Genomic DNA, 15824 nt, shown 5'->3' on the forward strand with positions numbered 1-15824 from the left:
CATCATGAGAGTTTGTTACAAATGTTACATGAGGACACAGCTCCATCTACTAATGGCCAACAAGAATGCACAAAAGAAGATTTAAGTGCCCCATTATAACCATTTCAAAAGTAAATTTTATTTTTTTATTTTATATTTCATATTTTATTTTGTTAAAAAAAGAGAGAAATACCAAAAAGAAACAAAGTCCATGTGATTTTACCTTTGTTAAAAAAAAACACATCATAGATATATTTATTTATATTATTCTTATTGACGTTTCTTATTGATTTGAATATTAGCAGTGAATGGCCAGTTTTTGTGCCTTAAGTTTCTACTAAGTCAGGGTAGATTCAGTGTAGTTTTCCCCTTCTTTTCAGGTAAAAGTAGGCATTCAGTTTATATTCAGATCAGTTTATATTCAAGTATATACACATGTGGGGGGATGGGCAAGGGAAGAAAGAACCTAGCCTCCAAGACACATGTTAAAGCAGGACTAAACCTGGTATTCACCAGTCCCTATTCCCTTCATCTTCTTCTTTGGTCTCTTCTGGTAGATGATCTTTAGCCATTTTGATAGCCAGGGCCAGGATGACATACCTCCTTTGTAGGTCATATGTAGGTCAAGTGTATCCTGAAAAAGCTAATGATGGGAATTCCTAGCCCGGCTTTTAGGCAGAATCCAGTAGAAATCTAGCAAGACAGGATCAGTTAAGACAGATCACCTCACATTACAGAAGGGACATTGCTTGCCCCTTTCTGCAAATAATGGCCTGCCTGATCATCTGGTCCTAAAAGTGAAAGTTTAGTTCCTCTTTAATTTGAAACTAACACAGGTACTAGCAACCCCTCAAGGTACATTTTTTTATCACTGCAGTACCTTAGAAATGTATTACAGGAAGTCCCTAAGTTAGGGACATTCAACATACGGACGACTCCTAGATATGTGCGGGGCTTCCCTGCTGCTTGTGTGCAGGATGGAGGCTTGAAGGGGGGAGGGGTCAGTTTGCATGACTTGCAGAGAAAATCTTTTGCTAAACACAGCTGAGGTTGTGGGTGATCTTAAGTGCTGAGCTGATCTGTAACATCTTCTAAGTCTTTAATGACCAAGACGAAATCTGCAGTTGTTTCTTTTTGGATATCAAAGCACAGCTTGCTCCAGAAGTTAATGAATGTCTAGGCTCAGTAAAGATTTATTTATTTTTTTCTTTGTTTGTGATTAGCTTACAGTGAGGATTTTATACAGTAACTGACACCACTCTGCCTAATAATATATTGAGACAAACATCAGTCCTAATTACATTTATTAAAATATTGTACCTTTTCCCACTTACATACAAATTCAGCTTAAGAACAGAACTACAGTCCCTATCTCGTATGTATCCCAGGGACTACCTGTAATCTATATATGTAAAATACCATTATATACTGCAGCAGGCTTTCTAGGCACCCTAACTCAGTGCTTCACAACGGGGGTTCCCCCAGAGGTCCACAGGGCTCAATGAGCAGTTTGTACCTCTCAGGTTAGTTTAGGTGACAACAATGATCTTTTTGGCTATCTATAAGGGTGACATTCTTCCCAATGACCATTAACGTAAGAGACATTCTTCCTACTGATCACCACCCTAATATATTGTGAGCTGTGGATATAAGTACAGCTCAGGAAGAGTGGGAACCTGCTGAACTCATATGGGTTCAGTAGTACGCCTGCGATCACAGCTGATTGGATGCACTTGCACATGCAGGTGGATTCATGTGGAGAATCTTCATTGAGAGGTCATATGAGTTCAGCTAGCCTGTAAACACGAAATAGCGGCGAATGTTCGGTACATGTTCGGTAAGCGGGAACGGCCCGATTCACTGCGAGATCGAGTTTAAAAATCTCACTCGCTCATCCCTATTCTTTAATTTGTTAATATTACAATTACATCTACATCTGCATAACTATTTTATCAAATTTTCATTGTGGCCTGAAAATAATTTAAAGAGTTCCTCTGTGTTACAATGTTTGAAAAATTTTAATGTAAATGAAGAATCACTCACCATTTTACCTTTACTGTCCATAGAACAGAACAATACCCATTAGTTGTACTGTCACTGGAAACAATCACAAAACATAATTCCCAGTGACATCATCTATCTGATATTTGTACACGTTACAAGTGTCCGGGACTTAGATTCCTGCTTTGAGAGGACTGTTTTCTTTCATGTACAAAGAGAAGAAAATAAGCTGGTGATTGCAGTGCAAACAAACCAAGAAGACAAATTGACAGGGAGGCGAGACAAAATTAGGAGAACGTTTAAGGGTAAAGTGTTTTCAATGAGCACATATCTGGAGTTAATATTTTAGCTTTTACCTTTATTATTGCACATGTATGTCACATTTTACATTGCATGAAATAGATTAATTTGTAGATCAGCCACTAGAGGGAGCAAAATCGAATCTGCAATCATTCTGCCTCTAAAGAATAAGTGAACCTATTTATTACATTCTCACAATAAGCCCATTCCAGGTTTGCTGGATCACTCAGGTTCACTGATGAAAGTATATATTCTCCAGTCTTGGAGAGCTTTAATAAATCAGGCATATTAAGACATCTTGAATATAGTATTTAACTTTTGCTAAATTAGGATTTTAGACTACTACCTAATTGTTTACTGTACATCTCCTGATTCCACTTTGAATAGTCTGAGGTCAGAAACAGACACTGTGCCAAAATGGGAGGGCACCAAATCACCACCTAAAATGGAACTAAACCCATATTGGATGGTGAACTTTTGCCATATTCAGTAAGTATGCATAACCTGGAAGTGACAGACAACTCCTAAACACATTATAAAGGGAGATGATGGTGTGGGACATGTGATGAAGCAGGAAAGAAGAAAACAATGGAGGATTCACTGAGTACTGAATGTTTAGTAAAAACATCATAAAGAACTTCAAAATGCATTTTCACTTTGCTGGCCAGGATTAGCCCAACATGATGAGTTACAATGAATACAAGTGACTTCACTATATAATATGATACAGGTTGACAATTGAAAATCCGGCCATCGATAATGCGGTTCTTTCTGTTTCCCGGCATGAATTTTGGATCCCATTTTCAACACAGGGACTGCACTACACTGTTTGGTCACTGATGTTTTGATGGCGCTGTTCTGCAGAAACAGCTGTTAGGTCTTGCTTGCTAAACTAAATACATGTTGAGACGTCCCTGCTGCCTGCTCCCTTGAACTCTGCCAGATGTCCGCGGTGCTGTGAGAGGAAGGCTGGCCTGTGTGTGGAGGTGAGTATAAAAAAATCCTGAATTTTCCAAAATACGGGGTACCTCAGGTCCGGAGGTTGACGGATTTTTGATTGTCAACCTGTACTAAGATACGCTTTGTGGCCAAAAAAAAGTTCCCAAGACTGTTGGGGCAGTGCTATGATTTGTGTTTTCTGTGAGAGCAATGGTATGATTTGGGGTGTCTGTGGGGGGGAGTGTGATGATTTGGGTTTCCTGCGCAGCAGTGTTATGGCCTGGGGTGTCTGTGGGGGGCAGTGTGATGATTTTGGTTTCCTGTGCAGCAGTGTTATGGCCTGGGGTGTCTGTGAGGGGCAGTGTTATTATTTGGGTTTCCTGTGGAGGCATTGCTATGATTTATGGTGCTGGTGGTGGGCAGTCCTATGATACACATGGATTGACCATCAGAATCCAGGCCATTGGGAATCTTTGGGATATGTTGGAGAACACTTTACACGGTAGTCTGATTCTTCCAATAATATAAGATTTTGGGGAAAAAAATAATGCAACTCTGGATGAAAATAAATGTTGTGACACTGCCATGGTGAATGTTCCACAACCAAAACTAAAGGCGATCTAACAAAATATTCGAGTGTGAGACTTTTTTTTTGAATTGGTGCTGTATATATTATTTATTGCTCCTCGCTCTGCTATGGGATTTCACCTCTTTTTGGAAAATCTCTTTGGACAGGCTGAGTCTGCCCCGACCCTTAATTCTCTCCAGCATTCTGTTATGGCTCTGATTAAATTCTATCGATTCTCTTCTGTTGTCTTGTCTGTGTGATTAAACAAAATTTGTCTTTATTACATAATGAATAAAATAAAAAAGACTAATACATTGGTAAGTCATCAGACTGCTATTGCTGCAACATTATAAAGTGTTTTTGCATGACCCCGTGTGTAAATGAAGCATAAAGGAGCAGCAGTAGACTGATGAAGGAATTAGGTCTGGTAAACTGTGCATTGCTCGGGGCCCTCACCTTCCCAAGGGCCCCACAAAGTGGCGAGGCATGCAGTTTGGTGGAATGTCAAGCATTTGGGGCCCCCGCTTCATGTTAGCCCAGGGCCCCCTTTTCTAAAACCATTCCTGGAGGTAATCTCCCTGCCCCTTTGGCTCTATTAGAGGATGTGACATCACACAAATACAAGGGGGTGCTAAGAAGTTCCTGGCTTTGCCCAGAAAGAAGAGAGCAAGAGTTATGAAATAACACATTTATTAAACATATTCCTCCCTGACAATGATGCACTTGGTACAGCGTAGTTGCAGCTTTTCTAGACCGTTCAAAAAAAAGTCCTTTGGTTGGACCGCAAACCAGCTCTCAGCAGCATCTTTGACGGCAGAAATTTCCTCAAAAAGTTGCCCCTTCAGATGTTTCTTCAAATTCAGGAACGGATAATAGTCTGAAGGGGCCAGGTCAGGTGAGTAGGGGGGATGGTGGACCAATTGGAAACCCAGGGTTTTCAATTTGGCAGCCACAACGTTGGACGTGTGCGCAGGTGCACTGTCCTGCAAAAAAAGGATCCCTTTGGTCAACTTTCCACGGCGTTTCATCTTAATTGCCTCCTTCAGCTGGTCCAGGAGGTTAGCATATTACTGTCCGGTGATACTAGAGCCCTGAGGTAGGCAGTCCACCAAACAGAATACCGTCTTTGTCTCCAGACGCCATGACTTTTTTGGCTGGTTTCTAGGTTTGGAACTTTTTCAGCTGCGGGGACCCGCTATGGTGCCATTCCTATGACTGTTCCTTGGTTTCAGGATCATAGATGTGGAGCCAGGTTTCATCCTCAGTCACTAACCTAGCCAAAAGGTCCTGTGCAGCTTCAAAATGGGCCAAAACGGCTTTGGATGCTTCAACTCATTCCTTCTTCTGATCACTGTTCAAACATTTCAAAAAAATAACACTTACCTTTAATCCTTTTGACCTTCCTCCTTCGTACATCCCCGATCGTGCACATGTGCAGGGGCAATGTCAGGTGACGTGGATGGGGAAAAAAGAGTACTGATCTCCCTGTGCTTGTGTGATTTTTCCCCAATAAAGAAAAGGAGCAGCCAGGAGCCTCCCAGGATGCTTGACGTAGGTATCCCGAGAGGCTCTGTGCACCCACAGACAGAAAGAGCTTCACTCTTCACAGTTTTCACAGTTTTTTTTTTATATAGTATTTTTACTTTATATAAAAGGGTTGTCTACCTTTTTATGGTAAGTAAAATTTTTGAGTTTAGATCTGAATTAAATCAGCAAAATCATTATTAGGTACATTGAAACAAAAGGTGTACAAAGTCTTACAGTAAAATATTCTTTAGAAGGCAGCCATGGCTTGAGTATAAAGGCCTGTCCCTTGCCAGCATGCTGAAGAAAAGGACCCATATTTTCTGTGGATGCGGTGGTCTTTCAGCAGAGACCTCCATGCACCCCTGGCTATATTCCCTTTTCTGAATAGCAAACTCTTGCTTACTAGGCTTTGTTTTGGACCTCTGCATAGAGACCACAGCTTTCACACAGAGCGTAAGTTCTCTTCTGCAAAGTGCAGGCAGGCGACACTATGGCTATAAAATATCTCCAAAGAAAAATAACTGAAAGGCTTTGCACATCTTTTGTTTTAGTATACCTGACATATGTTTAGCTTTTTTAATCTAAAAGCTCAGTGATCAAATCTGGATGTACCCATTGGATATGTAATTGCAAGCTTTACATAGAAAGGATTAGACATTACATACTGTTAAGATATTTCAGATGATGTATGTGTTTCTAAAACACTGAAAAGCCTACACATTCCTTTTAAGTACGGTACACATAATTATTTTCATAGGATTACATCTTTGTTTCAGCCATTGAAGTCATTTTAATATTCTCAATGGAGTCAGCCTTCAAATGACTACTCAACATTCTTTATTAATTTCCACTTTGTGTAATAGTACCTAAGAAACCACTGTATGTATTTCCATCAACCCACTAGGGATAAAAGCTGCATTATTCATGCAGTGGGATTTTCTGTTAAAACATCATATATTTTTCACTCTCCTGTTATAGTCGTATTTCTATAGTCAGCAGAAAAACATATTTCCTGTAGGGGAATAAATCCAGAGCTAGATTAATACAGCCAGTCAATGCAGATCCTCGGGGAGCATTTAGCTTGTGTGAATTCACATAGACAGGCTTTGACTCCAATAAAACCTTAGCGTGTAACAATAATGCTTCTATCCATAATGAGATCCCACTCTGGGAGGCCTGTAGGTATACAAATACTACACATAGCAAACACATCATAACCACACATATACAATAAACACACTCTGATACACATTGGGCCTGATTTATTAAAACTTCCCAAGACTGGAGAAGATAAACTACCATGGGGGAACCTGGGTAATCCAGCCAACCTGGAAAGGATCTGTTCAGGAGTGAAAACATTTACTAACTAATAGCAAATTATTTTAGGAAATCCATTCCATGTTTGTTGGATCAGCCAGGTTTATCTATGCTAGTCTATCTTCTCCAGATTTGGACAGCTTTAATAAATCAGCCTTATAATGTACATTAAACACAGACTTACCTGACCTCCCGCTAAAACCTCCAACCCCAGTTTATCTCACGCACAAGGTTTTCTTCTGCTGTGTCGCCTTCCAGTTTCTCACCTTTGGCTTCCGGGGCACAATCTCTTCTCTTTCAGTTGCCAGTCACAGCTACTTCCTTCATGTAATTGTGCCTTCCTGCTCCATGTGTTGGGGGTAAATTCAGAGGATGATCGAGTTTATCGGTTAATGCAGCAAATCCCAATCCTTCCACCCTTCTGCGTTAGAGCGGCAGGGGAAGAAGAGGTGGCAAGGGCACAGGTAGTAAGTAGTAAGCAACATATATCAGCCTCCAGGTCCCTGTTCACCTCTTCCACTGCATGGAACAAAGGGGGTAACAATTATACCCCCCAATCCCAGGGTGCTAGCATGTACCCTTCTTAATCTTTTTGGGTGCTTTAAAAGCACTTTTTATAGAATGAAAATACAGCTAGGAGGTCTGAACTCCACTCTGACATGGCTTTCTACCAGTCCATCACTATGGTAGGCAGTCCCGTTACTGAATAAATATCCACGGGAAATGGAAAGTGATGCAGTCAGTACTTGTGTTAAAAAAAAAAAACAGGATTCTGGGGTTCCAAAATCATCTGGGTTAAGTGATGGAAAGCATTATTCAACCCAAATCCTCTGGGTCCAAGTTATGTTGGACCCCTGTGAATGGACAGTAAAAAAGAAGCAGTATAGTAATAATCTAAACTCTGTATCATTTTGCTTTTCCCTATTACTTAATATTGTCAGACCAAGAACTGATTGATCCATGTGTTTCTTCCACCTTTCCCACTTGGAGCTCTGCTGTACCAGGACTGCAATATAACCGGTTGAATTCAGGTACTTACACTGAATGTAAAAAATAAAGGAAAAAATAAGGATATATATACATATATATATATATATATATGTGTGTGTGTGTGTTTGGGCTCTAGTTATAAAACAGAAAATCAGACCTTCCCTCAATCTTCCAGGTCCATGTGTTTCAATGGCAGTAACTGATTGCCACCAATGTTTGAAGTGTTTTTGTGTTTTTTTTAAATAAATAGACTCTCTGCATTTTTTGTAAATGATAAATCGACATCTCTTGCTACCTTACGTAATATTATATTAGGTATATTTCTCATCATTATAAAATTCCAACCTATTACGTATTCCCAATGATTGTTATAATAATTATAAGTATACCCATCAATGTTATTTTACAGAATATTACCAGTCACGGGAGGAATGTCTTTTTGGCTGCGCCTGTGACATTACGATAATGGGGAATCAATATTTCTTTCAGCATGGTAAAGGGTTATTGTTCTGTTTGACTTTTTCTGAGCTTGGCACCATGAAAAGGCCAGAAACGAGTTCTCCGATTGCTGCTCCGGTTGCCGAGCAACTGATGCTTGGAGCATAATTGATTGAAGCAGCTTGATTGCAGTGCAGAAATAAGTTGTGCTATACATAAAATTTCCTGCCATTAGCGTGTTTTGGAAAGACTGTAAAAAAAGAAAGAAAGAAAGATGCACTTTTCAGCACTGTTCATGTGTTTTAGGGTTCTTGTAAAGCAGAAATCAATGCTGAGACAGGGCACTTTAAAACACCATTGATGTGAAGCCTTTACCTATTCTGGTTTTATACACCAAACTATGGCAAGTGGTAAATTACCCTTGCTGGTGCTGTCAAGGCTGCAGACTTTAGTTTTATCTCTTTTCTTTTATAGAATGCATTGAAAAGTATGTTAAGGAGTGGGGAGCTGAAGGAGGTGGCAGGAAATACACCGCCTGAGCAGGAAATAAAAGGAGTTAGCCTGATTTCTATAATAATGGAGCCATGAAGCCTCATTCTCTAAGTGTGATGGCTCAAACACCTAGTCATTTCAGTTTTGTAATGCTGACGCTTTATGTTTAGGCTTAAAGCAGAATTAAAGAGGAACTAAACTCAAAAGTCCCCAAAACAACAAAAATACACTTACCTTCAATCCCGCAGGGCAGTCCGATCCGGAGGTCTTTTCTATTAGTTATGTGTCATCCCGGCATTGGTCTTTGGGTCGGCACTCCGGCTGCTGCCATCTTCTCCTATTCCTATGGCTTCTTCTTCCTACATCACCTGACCAAGGCGCGAGATCAGGTGACCTAGGTTGGATAAAAACTTGCCAATCTCACTGCGCATGCGTTTGTCAAAAGGTCTCCTTCTGTGCATGCCTCCGACATAGGTGCTTGGTCATGCGCAAAAGGAGCACTCAAGAGCCTTCCGGGAAGCTTGACCTATGTATCCCCGGAGGCTCTGCGTGCCCATTTATTCTCAGTCGCCTAGTGCTGCACCCCTTTTTTTTTTAAAAAAAGAAGGGTGTTGCACTTAAAAAAAAAAAAGAGAGTTTTTACTTTACATAAAAGGCTTGTATACCATTTTATGTAGGGTACCATGTTGCAATAAATTGGACCAACCAATATTCTGGGACCAGGATTCAAATATGTAACTAAAATAATTAAATTAACTTGATTTTACTTTCCTTTTAAGCTTATGTCTGCTGGAAGTGTACCACACATCTTTGATGTAGGAGAGAAGGAGATATGCTTCTAGTTGCTAAGTAAACAGACCAAGAAGACTATATAAAAGAGATGAACTGACAATAACCGTAAATGTTTTCTTGTCATTTGTACACCTTGCTCTAAACAGCATATGACTTATCCATGCAAGCTGGCTGCCTTCAGCAATAATATATTATGAACAGGGTTTTTTATACAAATGACATCACTTTAGGATAAAGGTAGGTAAGATAACAATATAGGTAATAAGTATTGGAAGATTTATATTGTATGCAATGCCAGAATGTAATTCTACTTTAAACAGAAGTGGATTTCTTGTTAATGATTTGGACTTTTCTTGTGCTTTTGCCTGCCATGACTATGACTTGTTCCTTGTTCCTGCTTGCCTACCCCTAGCTTGTCTTTCTGTGTACAAATACATGTTCCCATGCTTTTTTGTAATCTTTTTGTCTGACTGTAGATCTATGTGTGCCCAAATAATGATTAAATTAATTTTCTGTTGACTTACTTGCCCTGATTTATTAAAGCTCTCCAAGGCAGGAGAGAATACACTTTCATCAGTGAATCTGGGTAATCCAGCAAACCTGGAATGGATCTTGTTCAGGATTGAAAACTTTTGCCAACAAATAGCAAATGATTTTTAGGAAATCCATAGCAATCATTTGCTATTTGTTGGCAAAGGTTTTCAATCCAGAGCAGAATCCATTCCAGGTTTGCTGGATCACCCAGCTTCACTGATGAAAGTGTATTCTCTTCAGCCTTGGAGAGCTTTATTAAATCTGGGCCACTAACTCTGCTGAAAGTGTGTTCTAAGCGACAACTATTTTATGTACAAATACTAATTTCTAAGGTCAGATATGAACTCTTGCTAGATTTGGGGACATATTCCTTTGTTTTTGATGTATTCTTCCTTAATTAAAAAATGCCCTCCTGATCCTTTATAACATCATTGTTGTATTTTAAAGGTTTTACTCATGTCTTCCCTTTCTCTTCTTTCCTGTAGACTGTACATAATAAATGTCTGCAGTCCCTTCTGATATGTTTCACCATTTATGTGGCCTGTTTGTGGAGTCCTTCATTTTTTCACCCAATCTCTTTTTGTAAGTGAAATCTCCAGGGCTGAAAGTATTCTAAGCAAGTCCCACTAAATATTTTGACCCCCTTTCCCCTGCTGGTGATTCACCCCAGAATTCTATTTGCTTTCCTCACTACCAGTCCACACTTCAATTTGCAATAAACCTAAATAAGCAACCCATATATTTTTCCCTCCTTTTCTGGCCAACATTGTAGCCCAATATTGTATTTTTCCCTAAAGGCATTATTTTGCTTTGATTAATCCTCCAGCAAATCATAGGCTGCGTAGCCATTTTAGGATAAGGGTACTTTTTAGGCCCCTCATTTGAAGCTTGGGGGTGGGGTCATATTACAGGGAACTAGTTGTAGAAAATTGATGCAACGCATTTAACGAATAGCAGCTACAGTATCCAAAATAGCAAAAAGAGAATCATTGCCTGCCTCTGAATAAAGGATTAAAAGGTTTTGAAAAAGACTAAAGCCATTAGCTGATTTATTGTTGTGGAGTTCCCATTAACAGCACAGTGATAACTTATTAAAGCTCTCGAAGGCTGGAGAAGATATACTTTCATCAGTGAAGCTGGATGATCCAGCAAACCTGGAGTGGATCTGGTCCAGAATTGAAAACATTTGCTAACAAAAAGCAAATGACTTTTAGAAAATCCATTCCAGGTTTGTGGATCACCCAGCTTCACTGCTGAAAGTACCTTCTCCAGCCTTGGAGAGCTTTAATAAATCAGGTCCATTGTATGAATGCAAATGAAAAAAGGTGACGTGCACCAGAAATGTGTCCCTGCTCTTTGTCCTCTTTTGACCCTCCTTACTCTGTATGAGAAGAGATTGTACAGTGTGGAGCTCTCTCTACAGAGAAGGATATGTGCGCTCTTGGCTGCACTCTCTGCATGGTGGCATTAGCAGTGAGGCAGTAACACCACTCCTTCCAATCTGACAGTTTAGCCTCTGGGTTCTATTTTCCTGACTATAGCCTATAAATCATATGACAAGCTTCTGGGAAAATAACTGTTCTTGCAGTAAATTGGAACATGGAATCGGCTGCAGCATAGATGTATGTGGTTTCCAATTTTTAAAAGAAGAGTAACTTCATTCATTTAAGTAAAATTATACCATGGCAATAATTATATTATGGTAATGTAGGTTTTACTATGACCTCCCCATTTTTATTTGATTGATATGACCTTTATTCTTGGCCATGTTTTATATATGTATCTGTAGGTTCTCCCTCTAGTGGCTATTTGTGTGTTGGGTAATTCTATCAGCATCCCTGCTGCAAAAAAAAAATCAATATAGTGCTGGAGATTTTCTGCGATCAGCCTTTGGTTACAGCTTTGTTCATAAACTGATCCTACAAAAAAAGCAACATAAAATCAATAATTATGCTGCAATACTAAGCTCACAGCTATTTAAATATATATACAAATGCTGTAAAAATACAATATACATATTTTGTACATCATTACAACTGTAACTAGAAAAACATGTTAAAGCAGAAGTTTATTCTGCCTAGTCTGGTTCCTCCTCCACTCCCTCATCAACATGCTAGTTATTTTTTTAAACAAGGTTTTCATTTTTCATATCTTATTTTGGACCCAGGTATATTTTTGGGTCACTGAATTACCTCTCTGTGCTATGCAGTTAGATCAGGCATGGGCAAACTACGGCCCACCGGCTGTATACAGCCGAATGGGGATGTTTCTCCGGCCCTTTCGGTGTTCCTCGGCTCTGGCCGGTGCCACCCCAAGCAGGGTCAGAAAAAGGCCAGCCCCGGGGAGGCACACCGGCCAAAACCTCAGAACACGTCACCAGATCAGAGGCTGCGATGGGAGAGTGGGCGGGTTATGCCATCATGATGTCACGTTCAGGGGCCTCATGATGGCATAACCCCACCCACTCTACCATTGACCCTGCCCCTTTGTCAAATTTATTTTTAGATTGTGGCCCCTGACTAAAAATGTTTGCCCACCCCTGAGTTAGAATATAGTTTGTTAGAAGAGCCAACAAGGAGCTGAACACGGCTTCTAGAATTAAAGAAGGTAAAAAGTGAGGTTTTTATAAAAAAAGGGGCTGTCAATAAAGCCTAAACTGCTGCCACTCTGCTTATCACCCCTAAGACTCCCATATCTTCAAACAGAACAAACTAAATCCTTATGAATCCTCAAACAGAAAACAATAACTTCCCCTTTGAAGAATCAATAATTTATCAATTCAACTTCTTTATCCAGAAAACCTAATGTCTCTGTGATCCCCTGAGAAAGCGTTACGGCGAAACATGTCGGGTAGAGACAACCTTGTTTCACTGTTGTTTTCACTGAACCATATTTTGTATTGTATAAATCCAGTTAAGTTCTGTCCAGAGTTTATATTGTTTGATTAACACATTTTAATATAAATCTATGTAAAATTGCCAAAAACCCTGACTCTTTACCTTCTTTAATTGTTCATATTGTCTATTGGAGCTTTTTAGCAAACTGATATATTACAATGGGGAATTTTGAGCCTTTTCTACAAATAGTTATTTACCATGGCTTCTAGAAAACTTCTCAGTGACCTTACTTAGTACTCCTTTAAGCTCCTTTCACAATTGATTTTGGAAATGGAAGCTGCTCTATGCTTAAATTGCTGTTATGAGCCCAGGAGAAGCACATCTTGCCCTTTTGTTTGCAGTGTGGTTCATAATCCAGAGGGGTAAAAGCAACTGCATGAGTATAGATGACTAGAAATGATGCTTCCAGGAACAGTGCTTCAACTCCACCACAATGCCACACATGCAAATGTATTTGGATGAATGGGAGCAAGTGAAACACAACACTGGAAGTCTGAAATGGGCCATAGGGTCTCTTATCCGTGATGCAAGCAGTGGTAAAATATTAAAATGCCTTGATGGGTAGTTATTCTTAAAGAAAATACTTTCTTAGGCAGACTTCATTTGCAGGCAATCACCCTAGGTCAGGGGTCAGCAACCTTTACTATCAAAAGAGCCATTTTGCCTCCTCTTCCACTAAAGAAAAATAGTCTGGAGTCGCAAAACATAACACAGTTTATAAACTTTTAAAAGTTTTAATATTTTTTTAATTTTACCTGTTACAACAAGTGTGCATGTGTAGGCCTACTTTGAAATAAATTAAACACTGAACTATGCCCCTAGAAGCCTCCAGCTTCTAACGTATCATCCTGTTACATTAGCTGGAGGCTTCTAACCTAACAGGGTAGATTTTTTTGATGGGCAGAGTTCTTTATGTTCTGACGGTGACTTAGCAATGAAATTTTAAGGGGTGTTAGCCACAGGTGTCCCTCATTTGCAGCTTTAATTTTGTTCACCTGTACCCCCCAATCTTGAGTAATTGGGGTTCAGGTGCTAGAAGCCTCCACCAATGTGTAACAGGGTAGATTATTTTGATGGGCAGAGTTCTTTATTTTCTGACGATGCCTTAGCGATTCAATTGTAGGTGGTGTTAGCCATAAGTGTCCCCCACTTGCACCTCTATTTTGGTCACCTGTACCGCCTCCCCCCCCCTTTCCAGAGAAATTGTGGTTCAGATGCTAGATGCTTCCAGCAATGTGTAACAGGGTAGATTTTTTTGATAGGCAGAGATTTTATGAATTTTTAGGAGGTGTTAGCCACAGGTGTCCCCCACTTGCACCTCTAATTTTGTTCACCTGTACCCCCTTCCTGTTCCAGAGAAATTGGGGTTCAGGTGCCTCCAGCAATGTGTAATGGTAGATTTTTTTGATGGGCAGAGTTCTTTATGTTCTGATGACAATTAAATTTTAGGGCGTGTTAGTCACAGGTGTCCCCCACTTGCACCTACATTTTTGATTTTGTACATCTCCCCATTCCAGAGGAATTGGGGTTCACAGGAGGGGGATGTGATTGTACACACCCATTTGTACGCGCCCCATGGTAGATTTATTTCACTGGTAGATTTTTTTCATTAGAACACAAGATAGGGAATCCCCCTCCTCCGCAGTGTCTTGGGAGGAAGGGGATCCCCCATCAGAGATCTCCCCGCGGCAGCCGAAGGGAGCCACAACAAGGAGGCTGAAGAGCCGCATGCGGCTCCGGAGCCGCAGGTTGCAAACCCCTGCCCTAGGTAATGCCCACATATTATTCAGACCTCCATATTTAAAAAACAAAAAAACAAAATCTCATATATGAATGTGGTGGCCAAAAGACAATAAGGCTGGAGAGGAAAATCTAGATGATGATGGATATCCTTCAACCAGTAAATGAGTTAGGCTCTAGCTTGCTACAGTGTAACGGACAAGAATTTCAGTACAAGTGAGGATACCGCACAATTGTGCAAGAATGAAGGGCTGGAGTTTAGCTTTAACAAGAATATTTTCATGATCTGATCTCACATACACACATATTTAAACATGGTTGTACGTTACCTTTAAATATTCAGTTGGCTCTTCATTTCATATGGAAATTAACAGTAATTATTGCATGTGTGCCTTATAATTTTCTCTATGATGGAAAATCTTGCTGCTAAAATTAAAACATGTTTCACATATTGAATGTGCCAGTAACTTCCTTCCAATGGCGGTACAAATTAATAATATAAAATTGTCCCAGGACACCATAGTTGCAGAGAGAGAGGTTTATCCTACTACACACCTTGAACTTATTCTCTTCCACAAGTCACTCTATCCCTTTCCTTCACCAGAGATATATTCTAAATCAAAAGATAGAATGCAGATTGACAGAAAAGACAAACCTCTTTGGAAATGTCATGATTACATATTATAATGAAGATATGATAACATGTTAGTATGACCAGGGTTAGTCTGGACCACAAAAAACTCCAGTGGGCCCAAGGAATTTGTCTTCAATATGAGGTTAATAATAAAAATAATAATAATTTTGTGTTCTCTGGTAGTCCTTTGGCCACTGCTTTAGTGCAGTGTGCCAGGAAAGCTATGCATTTTGGCAGGCCCTCACTTTCTCTGGTGGGCACAAGGTGTCCAGTCCAATCTTGAGTCCAATCTTTATGTATATATTCCATGATCACCATATTGCATGCAACTCTCATAATCTACATGTTGAGTTTCTACTTTACTCTAAGTTTGTCTTTCTATACATAAAATACAGTAGAACCCTGGGTATCTGGAACTCAGGACTGGAAAACTCAGACAACCGCTCCGGTAGGGCTGAGGGAGCAATCAGGAGAGCAGAGCAGAGCACCCCTGATTGCTCCACTCCGTGATTGGCTGAGAAAAGGGAAACCCTGATGACACTTGAGCCGTCATCGGGGTTTCCCTTTTCTCAGCCATTCAGCACTAGAGGTAAATGGGGACAAGTCTCTCCATTCAAGTCTAGTGCTGAATGGCTGAGTAACTTTAGTTAACCAGAAACTACACTTACCCAGAAAC

The sequence above is a fragment of the Pyxicephalus adspersus genome, chromosome 8 (assembly GCF_032062135.1).
Source record: "Pyxicephalus adspersus chromosome 8, UCB_Pads_2.0, whole genome shotgun sequence".
NCBI classification, from domain to species: domain Eukaryota; kingdom Metazoa; phylum Chordata; class Amphibia; order Anura; family Pyxicephalidae; genus Pyxicephalus; species Pyxicephalus adspersus.